This window comes from Sorex fumeus, unplaced genomic scaffold (genome assembly GCF_029834395.1).
Source record: "Sorex fumeus unplaced genomic scaffold, SorFum_2.1 ptg000098l, whole genome shotgun sequence".
Classification (NCBI taxonomy): Eukaryota; Metazoa; Chordata; class Mammalia; order Eulipotyphla; family Soricidae; genus Sorex; species Sorex fumeus.
The window spans coordinates 87,893,619-87,917,401 of NW_026606155.1; the positions used below are offsets into that span (position 1 = coordinate 87,893,619).

The window sequence follows — 23,783 nt, forward strand, 5'->3', positions numbered from 1 at the left end:
TATTATTTAGAGTTTACCCCCCCCCCCAAATCAGACATGCTGAAAAAGCATTGTGAAGTGATTTGCTTTCTACAGCTGGGTTCAAGAATTAAATGTTGGTTTTGGATTTCTGCTGTTTTACTTATTGACCCTGGAAGTATTTCTACTGAAAGTCAGATAGCTAAGAAATTGGTTTCTGTGCTCTGGAGTCGTGGCCGTGCTGGAGAGCCGCTAGTGGGGGGCAACTGGTGGCCTCGGTAGGGCGTGAAGGGTGGACCGAAACGCCCCCCTTCCCATGAGGTTTTAGTCGCCCCCATTCCCCCGGCTCATACCTGCTGTCCACAAGGCTCCCATGCGGCCGCCATCTTTCTTTCCAGAGAGGAGAAGGCGACTGGGGCAACACCCTTTCCCCTCTGAACAGACATGATGCCCTGGATTAACGCATAGTCCGTTCACTTTTCTGCTCCAAGCTGCCGGGTTCTGCATTAAGTCCTTGTGCTTCTGGGGCCGTGGCCGTGCTGGAGAGCCGCTTGCGGGGGGCAACTGGTGACCTCGGTAGGGCGTGAAGGACGGACTGGAACGCCCCCCCTACCCATGAGGTTTTAGTCGTCCCCACACCCCCGGCTCATGCCTGCTGTCCACAAGGCTCCCATGTGGCCGCCATCTTTCTTTCCAGAGAGGAGAGGGCGAATGGGGCAACACCCTTTCCCCTCCAGCAGACTTGATGGCCTGAATTAACGCATAGTCCGTTCACTTTTCTGCTCCAAGCTGCTGGGTTCTGCATTAAATCCTTGTGTTTCTGGGGCTGTGGCCATGCTGGAGAGCCGCTCGTGGGGGGCAACTGGTGGCCTTGGTAGGGCGTGAAGGACGGACCGCAACGCCCCCCTTCCCATGAGGTTTTAGTCGCCTCCACATACCCGGCTCATACCTGCTGTCCACAAGGCCCCCATGTGGCCGCCATCCTTCTTTCCAGAGAAGAGAGGGCGACTGGGGCAACACCCTTTCCCCTCCAGACAGACATGATGGCCTGGATTAACGCATAGCCCGTTCACTTTTCTGCTCCAAGCTGCTGGGTTATGCATTAAGTCCTTGTGTTTCTGGGCTGTGGCTGTGCTCCAAACTTACCTCTGATTTTCAGGGAGAAACGTTGGGTGGTTTACTTCCCATGGTTCACTTTGTATATAGAGAGATGTTTGGCCGCACGGTTTTGAGGCAAAGTCCTAGTTCCCGCATACTCGAGCTGTGCTTGTAGAGGCTTCTGGTCACCGGGGTTCCATCTGGGGGAGGCGGGATGTGGTACCTACCCCATCTGGGACTTCCCGATGATCTTGGCTCTTTTTGGAACCTGTTTTTTTTTTTTTTCCCTTCGGGATCTGTGGATCCCACCCTCCATGTAGTCCTTCTCTTCGACTGAATGCTTTAAAGATGGCGCTGGGGGGCGGGCTGTGGGCGTGACTTCCGGAATCTGAGGTTACCTGGGAGTTGTAGTCCCAGCAGATTTGAGGCAAAGTCCTAGTTCCCGCATACTCGAGCTGTGGTTGTAGAGGCTTCTGGTCACCGGGGTTCCATCTGGGGGAGGCGGGATGCGGTACCTACCCCATCTGGGACTTCCCGATGATCTCGGCTCTTTTTGGAACCTGTTTTTTTTTTTTTTCCTTCGGGATCTGTGGATCCCGCTCTCCATGTAGTCCTTCTCTTCGGGTCATTCTATTTTTAAGAGAAGAAACTGAGTTTCTCATTTCATCTATGGAATCTTTTAATCGTGACATTTCTGCTCTCATTTCTTCTCGTAATTTGTCGATTTTTTCTGTGGTGTTACTGGCTGTCTGTCTGACTGTTTCATTGAGTTGGTTGAACATCTTGATGACTTCGTATCTGAATTCTATGTCAGAGAGGTCCCTTAGGTGAGCTGTATTGACGGAATGGTCTAGATTGTTTTTGTTGTTCTCCCCTTGTGTTGGAGATTTTCTTTGTTTCTTCATATTGCTGAGTAGGTTGGGAACTAGATTCCTTGGGGACTAGGTTCCTTAGTATGGGAAAACAACCTGCGAACGCGTTAGCATTGGCCCGCCGGAAATTAAGCCACGCCCACTTTGAGGCCACACCCACTTTTGAGGAGGCCACGCCTCTACAGAACCCTGGGTTTGGGATGAGATGGGCGCCGCCGGCAGGAGTGAAGAGGGCAGGGCAGATGCTCAAAATTGCTTCTCTTCAGGCATCTCGGGGGACACCTGGGGTCCTGCAGGGAAAGATGGAGGTCCCAGGGTTGCGAGCCAGGCAGCTGTGCTGACCTGGATCTAAGATGAGATGGGTGCCGCCGTCAGGAGTGAAGAGGGCTCATTTTTATAATATTTTATTGCTTTTTTTAAACAAAAGTTTTGCTGCCCTCATTCAACTGAATAAATACTGACTTTTGCATGTTAATTTTGCTTTTAAAAAGATGGTACCATATTGGCATTGGCAAGTGCTCTTGGCATTGGTAAATTGCCAATAAATAAGGCTACCCTTTTGAGGACAACAAATTTTGTGTTTTTCATGACAGACACTGTTATATAAAGGGTTCAACCTGGTTCTGAAGGCATGTTCATGCAGCTCCTGGAGCTCTGGGCTTTTATAGGTAGTTATTGATCCATAAAAGATTTTGATTCTATTCCCAAGTCAGGATAGACAAATAGAGGCAATTGTTGAGGCAAGAGACTCACCTCCCATGACTTAAAAGAGGAAAGTTTCTTCCAAATTCAAACTAAGTTACTTTCTATAGATTTGGGTAAAGGTGGAGAGGGCAGATAGACTCTATCAGCATTATTGACTAGATAAAAACCTAGTGACACATATAAGTGACACACAAAACTCTGATTTTTTTCCTTTTCTGTCCAAAATTCCCAATATATTGTGTCATGAGGCATTAGTGGAGATATGTTAATTATTTTTCTACATTTTTTGTTTCATTATTAATTTCTGAGATCACTGAGACCACTCTTATGCTGAGACCACTCTCTGCACACATGAAGGTACTGGCAGAGGAACAAAGGCATGTGGGTCCCAGGACTGAGATCTCCAAGCCTACTGGGATTGGGGCTGAGCATCCTCCACCCAGATCCTCCAAATTCCAGTAGGCGGGGGTCACACCCACCAACTGCCCCCTGGCGGCCGTGTAATCCCATCAACGGCCAAGACTCAGACTATAAAACCCAGCTCCTGGAAGCACACGGCCACATTCGCGGCCCTGCGACATCTTATTATCTCATTCCTACTTTGGACAAACTGGCAGGCTACCGAAAGTAACCTGCCCACATGGCAGAGTCTGGCACACTCCCCGTGGTGTACCCAATATGCCAAATACCAGTAACAATGATGGGTCTCATTCTCCTAACTCTGAAAGATTCTTGAATATGGCACTTTTTAAAAATCTCTGGGCTAGGACGAAGGAAGACGAAGGGGCCTGCTCGAGGCAATTGACAAATAACAGGATGGACGTGATCGTGATCATGATTAATTTCTGGTGATATCTCCACTAACTTCATCCATTGTTCTTCAAAATGTTAGAGCAATAGTACAGTGGGTAGGGTGCTTGTTTTTCTAGTTACTGGTTCAATGCGTGGAACCTCATATGGTCCCCTGAACCAAGGCAGAAGTAATCCCTGAACATTACTACATGTGTTTCCCCTGCAAAAATTCAAAATATTAGAAAATCCTGCAAAATGTCTAAGAATGGTCAAGGTGTGAGAGGAGACGAAGTATTTTTTATTTAACAAAATAACACAGAATTTGAAAATGATGTGAAAATCAACACTTATCAACTGAATTACAGAATATTTACAGTAAGAGAAGCAGAAATATCAGATCATGGTTGAATTCCAAGCCCAATGCACTGCTCAGAATCCCAGATGTTCCATTAGAATTCCTCTAGTTGCCACTTTGAAATACTAGACTATAAATTTAATTGGTTATAAGCATGATTTCCCAAGATGCTTGTTTACTCTTTTAATGCAGTATCATATTGCTTTTAATAAGATATTCAGGGCCTACAAAATGTTTTCTTAAAAATCAAAGCTGATTCCCTATACTTAATACTTAAATACTTCTCTAAGTCTCTAAATCAATAAAAACCTGCCTCTGCTTAAGGACAACCAAGGATCTCAACTACCTCAGTTCCTGTAATGGAGAACTATTTTAGCTTCCCCACTCGTACAGAAGTTCTTAAGCAAATGGATAATGTTGGGTATAAGAAATAACATCTAGAGTATTGCTATTGGAAAAGCAAACAAATTTCTATTTTAAGAGAGTATTAGGCTGGAGCGATAGCACAGTGAGTAGGGCATTTGCTTTGCAAGCAGTCGACCCGACCTACCTGGGTTCAACTCCTCCGGCCCTCTTGGAGAGCCCAGAAAGCTACCAAGAGTATGTTGCCCACACGGTAAAGCCTGGCAAGCTGACGTATTCGATATGCCAAACACAGCAATGACAAGTCTCAAAATGGAGACATTACTGTGCCTGCTCGAGCAAATCAATGAACAACGGGAGGACAGTGACAGTGACAGTAAAAATAATTTACTCTGACTAATGCAATATCTCCCATTAAATCTTTAACACTTCTCTATTCACCCTCTAATGTCATCTCTGTACTGTTAACTCCTTTGGTTCTTTAAATGCTTTCCCATCTCTGCTTTTAAATAGAAACTAAGCCTGGCTCTCTCTTTTTTTTTTTTGCTCTGTAGCTTGTATTGCTCCCTCTAGCTTCTTGGCAATTTTCCCCTGATAAAAGAGGAGGGAATGAAGCAAATCACTGAAAACATAGACACCTAAATAATACACCATAAATCAGAGTCATCTTGACCTTAAGACTGGTTCCCAGCTGGAACTAACAGCAGGAATCTGAGAATGCATGCTATTTTAATGGAAGAGGGTTTCAGTAGAGTTAAGGTTAAAACTAATCCTGTCCAGACAATGTTGGCTGTGGATGGTGCTCATTGTCATTTATTCATTATATAAGAGACTTTTATTTATTCATTCAAAAAATTCATTGAGCATCTACCCTGTGAGGTACCAAACTTACGGCTACAGAGAGAATAAGAAAAAATGGTATAGTCTCTGTTGAATTTAAAATAATTCACATTTTAAAAGTCAACTGCATTATGTAATTTATAACACTGAAGGAAAATAGGAAAGCAATAATGATCTAGCCTAGGAGTTTAGAAGAATTCGAAAGAAGTGCCCTAACATGAAGAAAAAATAGCAAATGAGGGAAGAACTTTCCTGGCATAAAGAACAGATTTACAAAAGACTTGAATTAAACAAGAATGAAGCATATTCCATGAACTGGAAGAAGACCAGGAAGGTGGAGCCTACAGTGGGGCAGATGTGGGGAAGGGAACCTGGTCAATAGAGGCAATGCTAAGTACTTAAGATGTTATTCTAAAAGTTAAAGGAGCCATTGAAGAGCTTTTAAGGAAGGGAATGGCATGAGGGAATGATGTGGCCAGATTGAGTGATCACAAGAGAAAGATTATGGGAAGGAACATAGCTAGGAGACTCAGTGGCCTGACAGAAGTTGAGATGATGATGGATTTTCTCGTGTTTTAGGAAGAGGATAGGATTTAGAGATGGAGAACCGTGAGGGGTGATGAAGGGGGAGGTTTGTTCATGGGTTGACAGAAGATCCATTTATTGAAATGAGTTTTCCTGAGAATTATTCTATAGAAAAAAACAAATACATTTTCCTACTTTGCAGGAAAGAGAAACCAATTTAAGCTGATACAATATGCTTTGATGGTATCAGTCTTCATTAAAGTAAGATTGAATAAATACCTAGGATCATTTTATATTTTGAAAAAGAGAAAATTATCCATATATTAGAAAAATTACCTAATAAGGGTATCAGAGAACTTTAAAAATATTATTATAATCTATCACATCAAAGAAATCTTTTTTAACACAAAATATTGATAGTTTATTTTTATTTTTTTAAATAAAATCAAATCATTATTTTAAAAAAATTTTTATTAGTGAAACACCATGAGGTACAGTTGTAGATTTACAATTTTTTGTGCTTGGGTTTTGATTATACAATGATCAAATACCCATCCCTCCACCAGTGCCCATTTTCACCCACCATGGATAATATTCGTCCCACCCCCATCCCCCCCATCCCCCCCTGCCTTTGTGGTAGGGCATTCCCTTTTGTTCCAAAGAAATCTTTTATATCAAGAATTTTTCAAGTTGTCAAGTGTTGGATAATACTGGGTTGTCCTTGCTGCTCCCTTAGGGAGCTTAGGGTTTATTGAGCCACTCCCACAACAGTGCAACTGAGACACACCCAATTCCATCAGGCACTAAAAATCTTAAATTGCTTTTTGTCTTTCCTTTATGTCATTTGTATGGTTTATTTACCAATGTCCTTTTTGTATAGACACAGGAAGAAGTTGATGCTATGCTATGTAACATGGGAGTTAATTGAATCCAAAATAATATTTACTCCTGGGAATCCATATTTACTTAAGCCTCAGTTGCCCTTAGTTCCTAGCACTCCAAGAGCAGGGCCTCCATGAGGGATTAGATGGGCCCAGGACAAGTTGTAAGCTGCCCTGGCATTGAAATAGGCCCGGCCAAGCACCATAATACTTAACTATAAGTTAAGAGCACAGTCATGGGCAAACTCTGTCATGACCCAAAAAGAGGTAACTGAATAAGGACCCTGCTGGGATGAGGAAGACTAACCTGGTCTGAGGAATGTTGTCTGGAATATATAGTGAGATGTCGCCAAGAAGAACCAAACTCTAAGTTTAATATATCTCTTACTGTGCTCCTACAAAATGAAATTCGATATGCCAGACACAGTAACAACAAAGTCTCCAATGGAGACGTTACTGCTAGAAATATTATAAGAAATAAATTTACTATGACTGTTTAAGAGGATTACTAGCTGAGGAGAAAGCAATACACCCTGGATGGAATCCCACCCTTGAGTGGATCTCCTAGTAATCTTGCATAATCTCCTTAGATGAGATTTTGTCCTTGAGAAGGAGCAGCCTTTACCTCTCTTTGTTGATATGTTAATGTTTAACTGTACCTTTGTAACACCATCCTACATGATTCCTATATAGCTGTGCTGTAAGGGGTTGTGGGGAGACTAAAGACTAGAGACGATGGGGTAAGACTTGTGGGAGAGACGAAGAGGAAGACCAGAGAGAGACTAGAGAGGACAGCGAGATTAGAAGACAAGAAAGGACAGAGTCAGACTGGACTGGTTGTAAGATGTATAGGGGAGTTGCTGAAGAGAGAATTGTTGAAGATGCTGATGATGAGACTCTGGAATTAGACTCTGGGAGGGAGATGAAGACAAGACGCTGAGGAGTACACACTGAGGACAGAAGGTCCACGATGAGGTGTTGAAGACGAGGAGGACAACTGAGATGTTGGAGTCTTTGAGGTCTGCAAGGAGACTTGGATGATGGAACTCTGATGACTGGGACTCCAAATGACCTTCCTTTGCCCATCCTTCGCCCATTGTCTGGAACAACCTGGGGAGGTGGCTCTTGGGCACCTAACGCCACTTCTGCATCCTACCTGCGCACAGGCCTACCACTGCATCCTTTCTTTCTTCCCTTTATCTTCTTTCTCATGTTGTTGTGTGAAAACTCAGTCAAGAAAAGGTTTCACATATAGAAATATTAATTTTTTTGTGTGTAGAATTAAATCAGGATAGTCACTGTCCTCCTGTTGTTCATCCATTTGCTCCAGCAGGCCCAGTATTGTTGTGAGACTTGTTATTGTGTTTGGCATATCAAATACATCATGGTTAGCTTGCCAGGCTTTGTGTGTGGGTGAGATACTCTTGGTAGCTTGCCAGGTTCTCCGAGAGGGGCAGAGGAATTGAACTTGGGTTGGCCATGTTGGCTGCATGCAAGGCAAATGCCCTATCTGCTGTGCTACCACTCCAGCCCAGTCAGGATAGTATATTTTTAATATCTCTCCCATTCCACCCCATTCACTCCTGCTTTTTTATTTTTTTATTTTTTGAGGAAAATAAGAAAGCACTGAAGGACCCTTGAAACTACCTTAAGTTAATGTTTTACTGGAAAGATATTACTTACAAGAATATCTAGTAAGAACAACCCTGATTTTTACCAAATGTTTCCTCCAAAAAAGCCTCTGCCAGATACCATTTTGTAATTAACTCCTAAACAACTGACCAGCTAAAAAGTGCCAAACTGAGACCAAATTGTTCTCTGCTTAGGTCAAATTATAAGCTAAAAATGATACAGAAAATGGAAAGCATCCAAACATACAGATAGTGATATTTAAAACCAATCTAATGAGGATTGGATAGGATTCACAGAATGGGTCAAGGCATTGGTTCTATATACTGGGAACCTATCAGAAATTTTACTTTCTGCTTGAGGACTCAAACTTTAGCAACCCTCTAAAGAACTTCTTTTTTTCTTTTTTTTCTTTTTGGGTCACACCTGGCGATGCACAGGAGTTACTCCTGGCTCTGCACTCAGGAGTTACTCCTGGCGATGCTCAGGGGACCATATGGGATGCTGGGAATCAAACCCGGGTTGGCTGCGTGCAAGGCAAACGCCCTACCTGCCGTGCTATCTCTCCAACCCCAACTAAAGAACTTCTTAAAGAACACTTTGGCTGTTCACAAATCATATTGAAAAGTTTTTATAGGGAAATAAAATGTAGGGGCTGGAGCCATAGCACAGTGGGTAGGGCATTACATGCGGCCAACCCAGGTTCGATTCCCAGCATCCCATATGGTCCCCTGAGCACCACTAGGAGTAATTCCTGAGTGCAGAGCCAGGAGTAAGCCCTGTGCATCGTCGGGTGTGACCCCTCCCAAAAAATGGACTAAAGACCTCATTACCAGACCTGAATTCATAAGTTACATTGAGGAAAATATAGTTAGAAATTTCCATGACATTGAAGCTAGAGGCTTCTTTAAGGAGTCAATACCATTGGCGAAGCAAACAGAAACAAAGAAAAATAGGACTACATTAAAGAAGCTTCTGACCCTCAAAGGAAGCAAGGACTAAAATACAAAAACAGCCTAGAGACTGGGAGAAAATATTTGTCCATCACTCATCTGATAAAGGGCTAAAAAAAAAAAGACATATAAAAGCACTGGTAGAAAACTCCCCATCAGGGGCTGGAGTGATAGCACAGTGGGTAGGGCTCTTGCCTTGCACGCGGCCGACCTGGGTTCTATTCTCAGCATCCTATATGGTCCCCCAAGCACCGCCAGGAGTAATTCCTGAGTGCAGAGCCAGGAGTAAACCCTGAGCATCGCTGGGTGTGACCCAAAAAGCAAAAAAAAAAAAAAAAAAAAAAACCCAAAAACCAAAAACCAACAAACCAACCAACCAACCAACCAACAAACAAAAAACCTCCCCATCAAAAAAAAAAAAGGGGAGATGAAAATAAACTTTCTCAAAGAAACACTATATGAAGTTTCATATTCATTATAGCCTACTCACAATAGCTAGAATCTGGAAACAACCCAAGTGCCCAAGAATAGATGACTGGATAAAGAAACTACAGTACATCTACACAATGGGATACTATGCAGCTGTTAGGGAAAAAGAAGTCACAAAATCTACTTATAAGTAGATGGACATAGAGAGTATCATGCTGAGTGAAATAAGTCAGAGAGGGACAGGCAGAATGACTGCATTCATTTGTGGAATATTAAAAAAAATGGTATGAGACTAATATCCAAGGCTAGGAAAAACAGGCACCAGAAGGACTGATTAATGGTTGGAAGCTAGCTGCAAATGTGTGTGGGGTAGAGGGCAGATAGGATAGAGAAAGGACTAGTATGGTGATAATAGTTGGACATGATCACTCTGGACAAGAACTGGATGTTGAAAGTAGGTACAGGGATATAAATGACAGCTTTTCAGTATCTGTACTGCAAACCATAATGCCCAAAAAGAGGGAGGAGAGGAAGGAGGAAGAGGGAAAGAGGGAGAGAGGAAGAGAGAGAAAGAGGGGGAGGGAGGGAGGGAGGGAGGAAGGGACAGAGAGGAGGGAGGGAGGGAGGGAGGAAGGGACAGAGAGGAGGGAGGGATGGAGAGAGAGAGAGAGAGAGAGAGAGAGAGAGAGAGAGAGAAAGAGAGAGCATACCTGCCATAGAGGCAGGCAGGAGCAGAGTGGGAAGAGGAGGGAAACTAGGGACATTGGTGGTGGAAAATGTACAGTGGTGAAAAGATGGTGCTGGAACATTGTATGACTGAAAACCAATCATGAACAACTTTGTAACTGTGTATCTCACAGTGATTAAAAAAAAAGAAAATATGAAGGAAAAAAAAAGAATGTGGAGAGTAGGATATACCCCTTTCTTAACTTTAATGAATCAGTCTATAGTAATAACTAAGATGGTATGGTAAGAACTCGAGTGGAGATTTATCTAGGATAAGGAGAGATGACACTAAAGGAACAATTATTCCAAGAACCAAACAACAGCAATGGACACTAGAGAGGGGACCCTATTTGGGTAGTTTAGTGTGCTTTGAGAAGAACTATTTATCAGTCATGGAGAAATTAAAACAAAAATTGTTTTTAAAGAAGGAAATTATAACACCTAGGAACACTCAATGGGTTCAAAGCAAAACAATTCCTAAAAACATTACATTTGAGGTAACTATTCTGCAGAATCAACTGGAAAATGAAGAATAGTTTTCCTACTGTTCCAGTTACATAAGACTTCATCTGTTACCTCTTCAGCATATAAAGCATGCTTTAAAAAATAACTTCCAGGGTGTTCCACTATCTTTAAGTCCTTATTCTATCTGAAAACAGATTGTTTTTTCTGTAAATCATCTCTTCTGAGAGCTGCTTCTGTAAGACTTTTTCTTAGTACTTGGAGTTGGAGGGTGATGCTAACGGGGAGGCTTTAAGAATGGTGTTGATGTTGTTTTTTGGTGTTGGACCAGTTTTTACATAAGTCTCCCTGACTTGAGGCATTTATCATTGACCAGTAGTATAATTTTGGTTTTGTTTGCTTTTGGGCCACACTCAGTGATGCTCAAGCCTCCTTCTACCTATGTGCTCAGGGACAACTCTTAGTATTGCTCAGGTAGCCATAATCAGTGTTGGGGTCAGCTTTGTGCTAATGTGCAGGTTTGGACTCTTAATTTTTCTTTATTTTTTAAATTATTTGTTTTCTGGTCACACCCTGTGGTTCTCAGGACTTACTCCTGGCTCAGAGCTTAGTGATCATTACTGGCAGGGTCAGTCACCATCTGGGGTGCTGAATATCAAACCTTAGTTAGTGTGTGCAAGGCAAGCAACCTACCTGGTGTATTATTGCTCTAGCTCCAGGAACTCTTAATTTAATATAGCTTTTTTTTTCAAATAACCAATGTTCACACAGGCTGTTCAATTCTGTATCAAATTCTCTGTACAGTGAGTGGAACATTATCACAAGCTGGACAGTAATGGCCCACAGTTTTAGGCAACATACACAGATTTATTTCTGAGCCACTCACAGGGACAAACTGTCTCAGATTCAGCCATCCAGGATATATTTCAACTTAGAAGGTTGCTATAAGAATGCAGTCCTTTCCACTCAAAGTCTGTCATGACCAGTGCAATTCAAATAAGCAAAGCATTAGGATTTCCAATCTAGAAGTCGGAAATTTTTTTATGTAAAATATGATGCCAACAAAATCACATTGGCAGGGGCTGGAGCAATAGCATAGCGGGTAGGGCGTTTGCCTTGATGCAGCCGACCTAGGTTCGATTCCCAGCATCCCATATAGTCCCCCAAGCACCGCCAGGAATAATTCGAGTACATGAACCAGGAGTAACTCCTGTGCATCGCCGGGTGTGACCCAAAAAGCAAAAAAAAAAAAAATTATCACATTGGCGAGATGCTCAAGCTTGCTTTCCACAGGCTTGGATAAGTCTCACCCATGAGGGAACCTGCAGAAAAATCCAGGTATGCGTGACCCATGACTAAGATCTCCAAGCTCGCTCAGAATGGGATTGAACCTCCTCTCCCCAGCTCCCTAAGTTTTCCAGTAGGTTGGTTGCAGTCACACCCAGAAACTGCCCCCCCATCTGCCATGTAATCTCATCAATGGCCAAGATCCAGAGACTCTGAAATAAAGCTCCCGAAAGAGAGCAACAAATGCCTTACCCTTGAGTGAATCTGCTCTATAATCATATTCTAAATTTCAGAATTCCTGGAGCGACCTCTCATACTCTACCTCACTGATGTACTAAAAGTAGAACACATTTGTTTGGGTTTAACAAAAATGCTTGTAATCTCTTACATAAAGGCTTAAATGACTCCAGGATGAAACAATAATCTTCACACATTTTGCTCTTACAGTGGTGCAAAGGTACAAAGTGGTGAGATTGGTGTTTGAATATTAAATGCAATTAATTATTGTGAACAACTTTATAAAATAAAATTTTAAAAAATCACATTGCCATGGGAGTCAGGAGATTTGAGCTCTAGTCTAAACATAGCTCAAATAAGCTGTGTGGATGTACTATTTGTTGACAATTTAGGATTAAGAGTAGAAAACAAAAAATTTAAAATGTCACGATTCTCTGAAATGCTACCTTTCATTTTGGGGGCCCTGTGGGAGATGGGATGTGGGTCAGTATATGCTTGAGAGAAGGTGAAGATAATTCATAAGGAAGCTCTTGATCCCAATTCTAGGATCATGCTTCTCCTCCTCCTCTTTTAAAATGACCTCAAATCATATTAGCATTTCAAACAAGGTTGCCTATGACAGGAGGTTAACAAATTCTGGTTTGTGTTTTCTCCCAAGTTAGGCTCAGTATGTAAACATAGCTGCTGGTACATATGGTTCTATTTACCCCACTTATTTTTTATGAACATGGTAACGTATCAAAGGGCTATGTACTAAATTCCTTAGTTCTTTCAGAATTACAGATAGATTCATTTTTTTTTTTCTGTTAGCAAGCCTGAAGGCTAGTTAAATTGCATGGAAACAGAAAATCTTTATAAAGTAGCATGCCCAGCCATTTCATCAGGCAGAGCTTATAGTCACACAATTCCAGAAAACAAAAATTGTGCAAGTCAAACATTTATCTGTGCATATTAGAGGACAGCAGCTTGGGTACCAGTGGGCAGGCACAGATCTGGCATGGGTGAAAACACCAAAGCAGAAATGAACTGAGTTGTTCTAGGGCCCCTGGTACATATTACCTCAAAAATATTTTTCCAAGGAATCTTATTTGAGCCTCTCTCCTCAAATACATTCATAATCAGAAAATAAAAAACCCTCTTCAATGGACAATTAAAAACGATGATGGTCAATGATTTGACTGTGTGCCATCTGATGGAAATTAGGGGCTGAAGTGATAGTACAGCAGGTAGGGGGGGTTGCCTTGCATGTGGCCAATCTGGGTTCAATCCCTGGCATCCCATATGGTTCCCCCAAGCACTTCCAGGAGTAATTCCTGAGTGTAAAGCCAGGAGCAACCCCTGAGCATCGGTAGGTGGGACCCAAAAAGAAAAAAAAAAGAAAATTAAGTAGAAAACTACTGTATCTGGTTTAGGACGAGGGTTCTAGTGTATACTTTGCATGTAGCTGAGTCTACAAGCAAGTAATCTGGTAGCTGTTACTCCTGGCTCTGAACATAGGGTTTCCTCCAGGCAGTGCTCTGGGGACTATCCACAGTGCCAGGAATTGAACCTAGCTCAATCTATTGAATTAGCTCTCCAGTCCGAAGCATAGTTTATATTATAGATCAAACCTAGTTGATTACATGGAAGTATAAAAATACGTAGAGTCCCTGGCCCCACTCCAGGACCTTTAAATGGCTTGGAATGTGTTGATTGGGCTTCTGGGTCACACTCCCTGGTGTTTATGGGCTATTCCTGTATCTGTGTTTAGGACCGACCCTAGGTGATGCTAAGGGAACCATATGCAGTGCTAATGATTGAGCTGGAGTGTGGCACTGATTAAAGAAACCTTTGCACATTTACACAATGGAATACTACACAGCTGTTAGGAAATATGAAGTTAATAAATTTGCTTATAAATGGATGGTCATGGAGAGTATCATGCTAAGAGAAGTGAGTCAGGAAGAGAGGGACAGACATAGAATGACTATACTCATATGTGGAATATAAAATATCATAATATGAGAATAACACCGAAGGACAGTAGAGACAGTGTGAGGAAGATTGCACCATGGTTGGAAGCCTGCCTAAGAGCTGGGGAAAAAGGCAACTGGGATAGAGAAGGGATCACTAAGTCAATGATGGTTGGTGGGATCGCTTGGGTTTGGAAAAACATAGTTAAAGTCACAGACCTAAGACCCAAAGTGGTTTCACTGGAGAAGAAAGAAAAACTCTCTAAGACAAAACTGACAAGTCTGCCTGTCAGATAAAGACCTAAGTGAGGATAACCAGAACCAAACAATATCACTGAACCAAGGAGTAGATATAGGAATTGAATATGGCTATTATTGCTTTACATGGTTGTAAGGTGCAAAAATTTCAGATAAAACAAGTTAAATAAATACCTGTGTCCACCAACAGGATTCAAATTTTGGTTTTATTTTACCATTATTAACTAAGTGCATGCATTACAAATTTCACCCTAATTTCACAAATTATAACACAAGTAAACAGAAGTGCATCTTGATCAGAAATGATATCATTTGAGTCTGTTAATGATTGGTCACTGGGCAAGTAATTCAGATGACACAACAAATAATAAATTATTTAGAATAAAGACTACCAAGCAGTTGAGAATTCACTGGCAAATTTTGGGGATGCCTCCCAAAGGGAAAAATTTGGAAAAGTTGTGGCGGGGGAGGAGCCTCTGAGAGAAACAGGGCTGACAAGAAGGCTCAGGGTCCCAAAGGTGGTGGCAATGCAGAAAAGTCCAGACACACACTGCGAAAAACATGGATGAATCATGGAAGCCATGGAAAAGTTCAAGTCTGGGATGCGATTCAATGAAGTAAGTAGTCACACAATATAGTGAAGATAAAGCCAGGAAAGTGGGAGGCTTGGGTTGGTTAAACAGTCCAGGGTGGGACCACTTCAAGGAGCAATATTTGCCTTTCCTAAGAGTGGGCTGGAGAAGCCCGTGTTTACAGATCTTTCAGTTAGGACAAAATTTGGTTATGATATTATGGTTGAAGGAGAAATTAAAATTGTATGACAAGTTGGGAAAAATAAAGGGGGTCAGAGCGATAGTACAGCAGGTAGGGCATTTACTTTGCATGTGAACAACTGGGGGTCAATCCTTGGCATCCCATGTGGTCCCCTGAACACCACCAGGAGTAATTCTTGACCATCACCAAGGATGGCTCCAAAAGAAAAATAAAGAAATAAAGTATATAGTAGAGTTATTTCTTTGCAATCCAGTGAAAAGGAAAAAAAAGCCAATGGAAAAAAGAAACTGACCAAAGATGAACATGCAGCACAGAAACACAACATGAAAATGCTTAAATGTAAAAAAGGTGTTAAAGAAAAATATAGCTAATGGGCACTCCTGACAGTGCTGCCTTTTGAGAGACTCTGGATAAGCATTGGAGAAATTCAGCAAAGGCAAAGTCATCAACACAAATGAAGAAAGTGGTTGTGACAAAAAGTCTGATTTGTCCCAAAGGATGTGAAGCTGGCAAAAAGCTTCACATTAAAGGAACTCTTGGAGCTATTTCATGACATGGAAAGCACAAAGGATAAATGTTGGAAGTTGATTCAAACTTGGAAAGGAATATAACAATTTACTAAGGCATAGAAAGGATGTTTATTTAGTTATCTTAAGTTATATCACAAAGAGAAGGCAAGAATTATTCACACTATTCTGGGCAAGTTTGACAAAATGCAAAATAATCCATTTCATATTGTTTATAGATATTCTAAATGACAGAATACTAAAATTAGTTTGAGACTGCTTTTATTCTGTATATCTATAACGAAGAGGAATAGGGTCTTAAATGTTTTGACACACAATTATGTAATGTAACTTTCCCAGTGATTAAAGATCACATTATACTGTCTCAGACTGTACAGTTTTTACAATCTTACTGTCATTTCTACAGTCTCATCCTACTGTGTTAAGCCAAAACTATTGATATTTTAAAAACTGTCAGAGATTTTCTCATTATAATACATATTGAGCAGCTATTTCTATAGCACTGGATCCAGTTTACACATTATAAACAAGATCTATTTGGTTACTGTGAAGAATAACATAAAAGCAATAGTAAGTAAAAGCTGAAATAGAAAAAATGAAAAATCTGAGACAGAAATAGAAAAAAGGTCATAGAAATGTGTTTAAGAAAATTGAGAGATTTCTGTCATTGAAAAGAAGCTAAAATAGGGGACTGGAGCAATGGTACAATGGGTAAGGTGTCTGTGCATGTTAGAGTGGGGTTTGATCCTTGGCATCCAACACAGTCCCTCAAATATTGCCAGGAGCGATGTCTGAGTGCAGTTAGGAGTGACCCTTGAGCATTACCAGGTATGGCCCCAAAGCAAAATGAAACCCTCCCAAAAGAAGCTGAAGTGGTAATCGATAGTGACTGATGCTATCTTTATATATCTGCACTAAAGACAGAATAAAAAAATACAATTTTAACTGGATTTGGGTTAACCAAACAACAAATTCTCAAACAGTGAAAAAAGATACTATATACCAGAATATTTTTCAAAGAGAAATATGTAATTTTCTTTCTGGTAGTCCTAAAATATAGAACAAGCTCTTAACCTTCTGGAATGGTTTAAGTTTTGAAGATGGACCATGGAAAATGGACTGAAAACTTTCAGAGTCTCTTCCAGAGCTAAGATGGTATGATTTTTTACCATTGTGAGACTTTATCTTACCCCAAACTGCCAATTATTTCTGAGCACTGTACTTAAATTGTCCTTCGCTTTGTACATTCAGCTCTCTCTGTCCCAGATCCTTCCTAGTGAAAGGGCATTTGATTATGGAGCACAACTCTGATGGGAAAGCATAGCTGCATTACAATCCTGTTTTCCATACAGCTCTATGATGAGGACTGCAGTGGCTTTGATGTATGCAGCTCCCACAGCATCCATACAAATGAGCCTGGTGGACCTGGGACAGATCTTTGTTGCTGCTATTGCTGCATTCTGTGTCCTTAGACCAGCACTGCTCTAGATCCCCAGATTGAGTGTAAACAGTCATTTCAAATATCCACTGCCAGATGTGGTACATGAACACCTCCTGAGACCAGGCATTTGTAGTGAGGACAAATATAAACTTTTTGAATTATCTTTAGTAGAGACAATTTTTGAACAATAATGCAGACCATTGTTATCATAAGAAAGCTACAATCTCTTTTTCATTAAGAATTACCTGGCTGGGTGTTTGGAACACTGTGCAACTGAAACCTAATCATGAACAACTTTGTAAGGGTCTATCTCACAGTGATTCAATTAAATATGTAATGAATAAATAAAATAGAGGCACACACACACAAAAAGAAAGAAATAATTGCCTGGGTTGGGATGGAACCACAGGACAGAGGTAGAGCCCTTGATCAGCATATGGCCATCCTAGATTCAATTCCTGGCAACCCCATATGGTTCCCTGAGCCCTGCCAGGAATGATCCCTGAGCAGAGAGCTAGGAGTAAAGGCATAAAGGACTAATCACTGAGTACCACCAGGTATGTCTCCCTGCAAAAAAAAAATAGGAAGTCAGATGCTTGTCTTACATGTAACAGACCCTGATTTGATCCCAGAACTGCAAGCAGTTTCTCTGCATTGTGAGGGGTTATGCATGAGCACAGAACTAGGAATATCCCCCAAGTACTGTGAAGTGTGACCAAAAATTAGCCCAAAGAATTACTAGTCTTATCAGGTGAGAATATACTTCATACTTTTAAATGGAACAGTTTTGTTCTCTTTATCTGCTCTCCTTTTTATGTATTGTCTCTGCTACAATATTGAGACTCGCTCCAATATTCTTCAGATGTTTCAATATGAAATGTCTAATATAGTTCAATGTCCTTACCCTGCATCCTTTTTCTAATAACAAGATTTCTAGGAAGAAAACATGTGATAATAAACAATACTCAAACTTAACAGTCTAGAGCCCCAGTAGGATGAAGTATGAGAGACACAGAAGCTCCTTAAATCACAAGTTCCTTGAGTATAGGGGGCTTTCTATTTTTAAAATACACTGGGAATAAAATATTTGCATTCTTCTATAGATTTCGCTTTTGAAAGAGACTATAAATACTCTCCATTAACGAGTCTTACAGAAGAACTGAAACTTGTTATTTCAGCAGATTTCTAATAGGATGTTACTCTAAGTTTTATTTTTGTTTTGTTTAAATCTGGAGTTTTTGTCCCTATGGCAAGAATATATAATTTGATTTGAAAAGTCCTGTATATGTTCTATTATTTGAGGGGAAAAATCATAAATTCTTTTTGTATGAATTCTTAAATGAAAATAATTTAAAAAATAAGATTATTTTCTTTATATTTTATGTAGATATTAAAGTGCATATCACTGATTCATATTTTGATACTTATAATTCTAGATAATTTCTGTATGTATAACTTTTTGTTAAATGGAAAAATGGAATCATTCTAGTTATAGTAACTATATGGCTTTTTATTTTAATAATAATATGGTTATCTTTCTTTGCTTATATATAAATATCATTTTCATAAATACAAAAACAATTTTTAAAATCCCTAATAAAGAATGTTATCATTTATGTTAACTGTAGCATAATAGTTTAATAAATCATAACATTTGTATGGTATTGAAAATAAAATTCAAAAATAAAAGCACACTTGAAAATTGATATGTTGTCAAATTGTTTTCCAAAAATTTGTATGATTCTTCTTTTTATATAAACATAAATCCTGTATATGAACATTATTGTTTATTTTTTCCCATTCACAGGTGATGCACGATCATAGTTGGCTGCTTTAATTTTGGATAACTAATTATATGCCTAAAACGCAACTATCAGTAACTTTGTAAATCATGGCCTTTTAATAAAAATTTTTAAAAAGTAAAAAATAAATAAAGTGATTATCACCAACTTAGAGTTTAACAAAGAGATGTCTCAGACTCCTTCCTATCCTACTACCTCAAATTCTACTATAGGCATGTCTATTTACTTAAAGATTGAATACTGGAGTATTCCCAGGTGAATTTTTAGAAAATGTCATCATTTTAAAAACAATTGAAAAATTCTGCTACTCCAAGACCTGTATCACCAAATAGTGTAGATCCCCAGATGATTTCTCTGAGCATCAAAATTTGAGAATCACACACTTGAACAATATGGTCAATTTTGGCAATACATTAGAATCATGTGGGAAGCTTTTTCTTTTTAATGACACATGAATCAATATTTCTTTAAAGATCCAAATGATTTTAATGTGGTGATCACAATGAGAACCAGTGGACTTTAGGGCATTTGTCTTGCATGCGCCTGACCCGGGTTTAATTCCTCCATCCCTCTCGGAGAGCCTGGCAAGCTTGAGTATCCTGCCCGCATGGCAGAGCCTGGCAAGCTCCCCATGGCATATTTGATATACCAAAGCAGTAACAAGTCTCACAACGGAGACGTTACTAGTGCCCACTTGAGCAAATCGATGAACAATGGGAGGACAGTGCTATAGTACATAAATAAAGACTGCAGACATACTTTAGTCATGACAGGTAGAAGGAAAAGAAGGAAGAGAGAGTAGGGCTGAGCCATCTTTTTCAAAGCGCTTTTGCATGATCAGAACGTTAACGGTACCAGAAGAAAAATGATCGTTATGACAATAAAGACCTAGAGAGTAATACTCAAGTTTTGATGGTTCCACCCAAAGTGGAAAACTCTAAGTGCTGTGCTTTGGTTTTCCAGAATCTTTGCTCTAAGTCTTTGAAACGGACCTTGATTGACTCATTTTGATACAATCCTTTTCCTAGCCTAAAGCCAAAGACACCACTCTTGAGATTTCTCTTGGTATTTAGGATTCTAAGAAAAGAGAATAGATAAAACTCAACAGAAATTCCTTGTACATTGGTGTGGCCTCAAGAGAAAATGTCACAGATATTCCTTAAAATATTAAAAGTAGAATTTAAATTAAAGAATTTATGCATGGCAAAGGAAACAAACTTAAAAGTAAAAGACACAACTGAATGGGAAGAAATATTGTACTCAACACATCAGATAAAAGGTTGATATTCAGGACATATAAAGTACATGAATCAACAACAACTAAAATAAAAATTCAAAATCCCTATCAAAATATGAGGAGAGGAAAAGAACAGGTACATCTCTGAGGAAGAAAAATGCCATTAGGTACCTGAAAAAAATTTCTCATCATTACTTTTTATTAGGGAAAACAAAAATCAAGATGACAATGAGACACTATCTCATACTAGTGAGGATAGCACATATCAAAAGTACTAGGCACTGGTGTAAAAGAAACTATCACCCACTGATGGTGGTAATGTTATTTAGTTCAACCTCTATGGAAAACAATATGGAGATTTTTCAGTAAAGAATTAAGTTGCCATAAAACCCAACACCCCCACTTCTAGGTACATACCACCAAGACACAAAAATGCTCAGTCTAAAGGATTATATGCACACCATTATTCATTGCAGCACATAGTACAATAGCTAGGATATAGAATAAACCTAGATGCCTAGCAACAGATGAATGGATTATGAAGATGTGTTATATATGCACTATAAAATACGATGAAGCTGCAAGGAATGACAAAAATTATGCAATTTACTACAACTTGGATGAAAATGAAGGATATTATGTTAAGTATGCCAGAATAACAAAGGATGATCACACTTATCCTGTGGAGTAGGGGAGTGATATTGCTATATACCCAAATATAAAGGCAATAGCACTGAAAACACGAGATCCAAATTTAAAACATGCCTGTACATGCTTTTTAGTACAGTGGGTGATGCTTGCTTTACACATGGCTGACTTGAGTTATATATGGTCCCCTAAGCCCACCAGGAGTAACCCCTGAGCACCCCAAGATGTGGTACAAAAGCCAAAAAGAAAGTTCAATCCATATGATTCTGTTGTTTCTAAATAACATTAACAAAAGACATTTCTCAAGATTTAAGAGATTAAGATCTCCCGTTTACTTCCATTTTGGTTTTTTACATGTATCTCCTATATCTTTTATCTAACAGACCACTACCTATGTTACCATGGAGAGACCTTATTGGGTTATTGGGTTATTTGATTAATAAGGTAATATTTTCTAAATAGGTTCAATGTAGAAACTCAGTAGTTTGCCCACCGGCCAGTTTGCCAGGAAAAAAAAAAGAGACATAGCTCTTTACCAGTAGCACATGATCTTGAACTATGCCTCTTTTTCTACATTCTGGGTTGAGACTCCTCCAGTCTACTATATTTTAACCTGCCTGCTTGGTAATCTTGTCAAATCTTAGAGCATTAAATGCAATGAAGGAACAAATAAGTCACCACTAACCTGCTCATATTCTCCTCTCGTTTTCTAAGGAGATGCCCACAGTAACACTTCTGGACATCTGATAATAATTCAAAGAGGTGCTAAGCACCTCTAATCAAAGCACTTATTAGATTTGGGAATAATCTTCAGATGAGTGGGAAATCTTCATATGAGTATGAAATAAATCTTAGAGACAGAAAGTAACTATTCTCTGTAAACTTTTTTTGGTTACCTTAAAATTCAAAAAAAAATCTTTCTTTATGGAGTTTTTGGAAACATATGGTTCCTGAGGCTTTCAAGACTACTGTGTATTCAGCTAAATGCTTAAGTTAGGTTCCAGGTTTAAGGCAAAAATAGAATATTAGCTTATCAAGGAAGGAAAAGAAACAGAAATTCAAATAAGAAGATTATCCTGGAATAACCATTGTGGAGTTATGACACGTTTTTCCAAAATATGAATATAATCAAGACAGAGAGGCTATTTCTCTATTTGCATACCCTGAATTTTTTTTTATTTTTCTTTTTTTTTTTAGTGAAACACCATGAGGTACAGTTGTAGATTTACAATTTTTTGTGCTTGGGTTTGATTATACAATGATCAGATACCCATCCCTCCACCAGTGCCCATTTTCCACCACCATGGATAATATCCCCCCCACCCCATCCCTCCATCCCCCCCCCCTGCGTCTGTGGCAGGGCAATCCCCTGTGTTCTCTCTCTCCTTTTGGGTGTTGTGGTCTGCAAAAGAGGCATTAAGTGGCAAACATGTTCAGTCCATAGTTTACTTTCAACATGCATCTCCCCTCCTGGGAGGATCCTCCAAACACCCTTTATTCGGTGTTCCCTTCTCTATCTGAGCTGCCCTTTCCTCTAGAATGCCCGACTGGCCACTAAGCTATGGAGTAATCCTTCTGGTGCTGATCTCAGCTATTCTTGGGTATTAATCTCATATTTTGTTACTTTATATCCCCCAGATGAATGCAATCTTTCTATGTCTATCCCTCTCTTTCTGACTCATTTCGCTTAACATGATACTTTCCATGTTGTACCACTTGTATGTAAATTTCATGACTTCATCTTTTCTAACAGCTACATAGTACTCCATTGTGTAGATGTACCAAAGTTTCTTTAACCAGTCATCTGTTCTTGGGCACTCAGGTTTCTTCCAGTTTCTGGCTATTGTAAAGAGTGCTGCAATGAACAAACAAGTGCAGATGTCACTTCGACTATACATTTTTGCCTCTCTGGGATATATTCCCAGGAGTGGTATTGCTGGGTCAAATGGGAGCTCAATTTCTAATTTTTTGAGAATCGTCCATACTGTTTTCCAGAAGGGCTGAACCAGTCGACATTCCCACCAACAGTGAAGGAGTGTCCCTTTCTTGCCACATCCACGCCAGCATCGGTTGCTTTTGCTCTTTTGAATGTGGGCCAGTCTCTGAGGTGTGAGATGGTATCTCATTGTGGTTTTGATCTGCATCTCCCTGATGATTAATGATGTAGAGCATTTTCTCATTTGCTTTTTTTGCCATTCGGATTTCTTCTTTGAGAAAGTTTCTGTTCATTTCATTGCCCCATTTTTGGATGGGGTTGGATGTTTTCTTCTTGTGGAGTTTAACCAGTATTTTGTATATCCTGGATATCAACCCCTTGTCAGATGTGTATTCGGCGAATATCCTTTCCCATGTAGACTGTCTTTGTATTTTGGTCACTGTTTCTTTGGAGGTGCAGAAGCTTCTTAGTTTAAGATAGTCCCATTTATCTATCTCTGTTTTCACTTGCTCAGTCAGTGGCGTGGCATCTTTGAAGATACAATGTTATGGAGGGTTTCGCCAACTTTGTCTTCAATGTACCTTATGATTTCTGGTCTGATGTTGAGGTCTTTAATCCATTTTGATCTTACTTTTGGTGTTAGGCAGAGTTCTGAGCCCATTTTTTTGCATGTAGCCATCCAGTGATGCCAGCACAATTTGTTAAAGAGGCTTTCCTTACTCCACTTCACATTACTTGCACCTTTATCAAAGATTAGATGATCATATGATTGAGGGGAGATGTCAGTGTATTCAACTCTGCTCCATTGGTCTGCAGTTCTGCCTTTGTTCCAGTACCATGCTGTTTTAATTATTACTGCTTTGTAGTACAGTTTGAAGTTCGGGAGGTTGATTCCTCCGATTTTCTTTTTCCCAAGAATTGCTTTAGCTATTCATGGGGGCTTATACCCTGAATTTCTAAGGGATTTTGAAATTTTCATTATATAATTTTACCATGTTGTCTATAAGGGTTCATCTGTATGAGAACTATCCAGCAAGATTGATCAAGCTGTAGTTGGGAACAAATTCAGTTCCTGGAATTGGCCGCACAGGTTCTG

The 23,783-nt window shown here is 39.9% G+C and overlaps 1 protein-coding gene across 3 annotated transcripts in view; it reads right to left on the reverse strand.

Moving 5' to 3' along the window:
- FRMD5 (FERM domain containing 5) overlaps positions 1-23,783 on the reverse strand; it is a 399,821-nt gene that overhangs the window by 135,380 nt on the left and 240,658 nt on the right. The window lies entirely within an intron of this gene.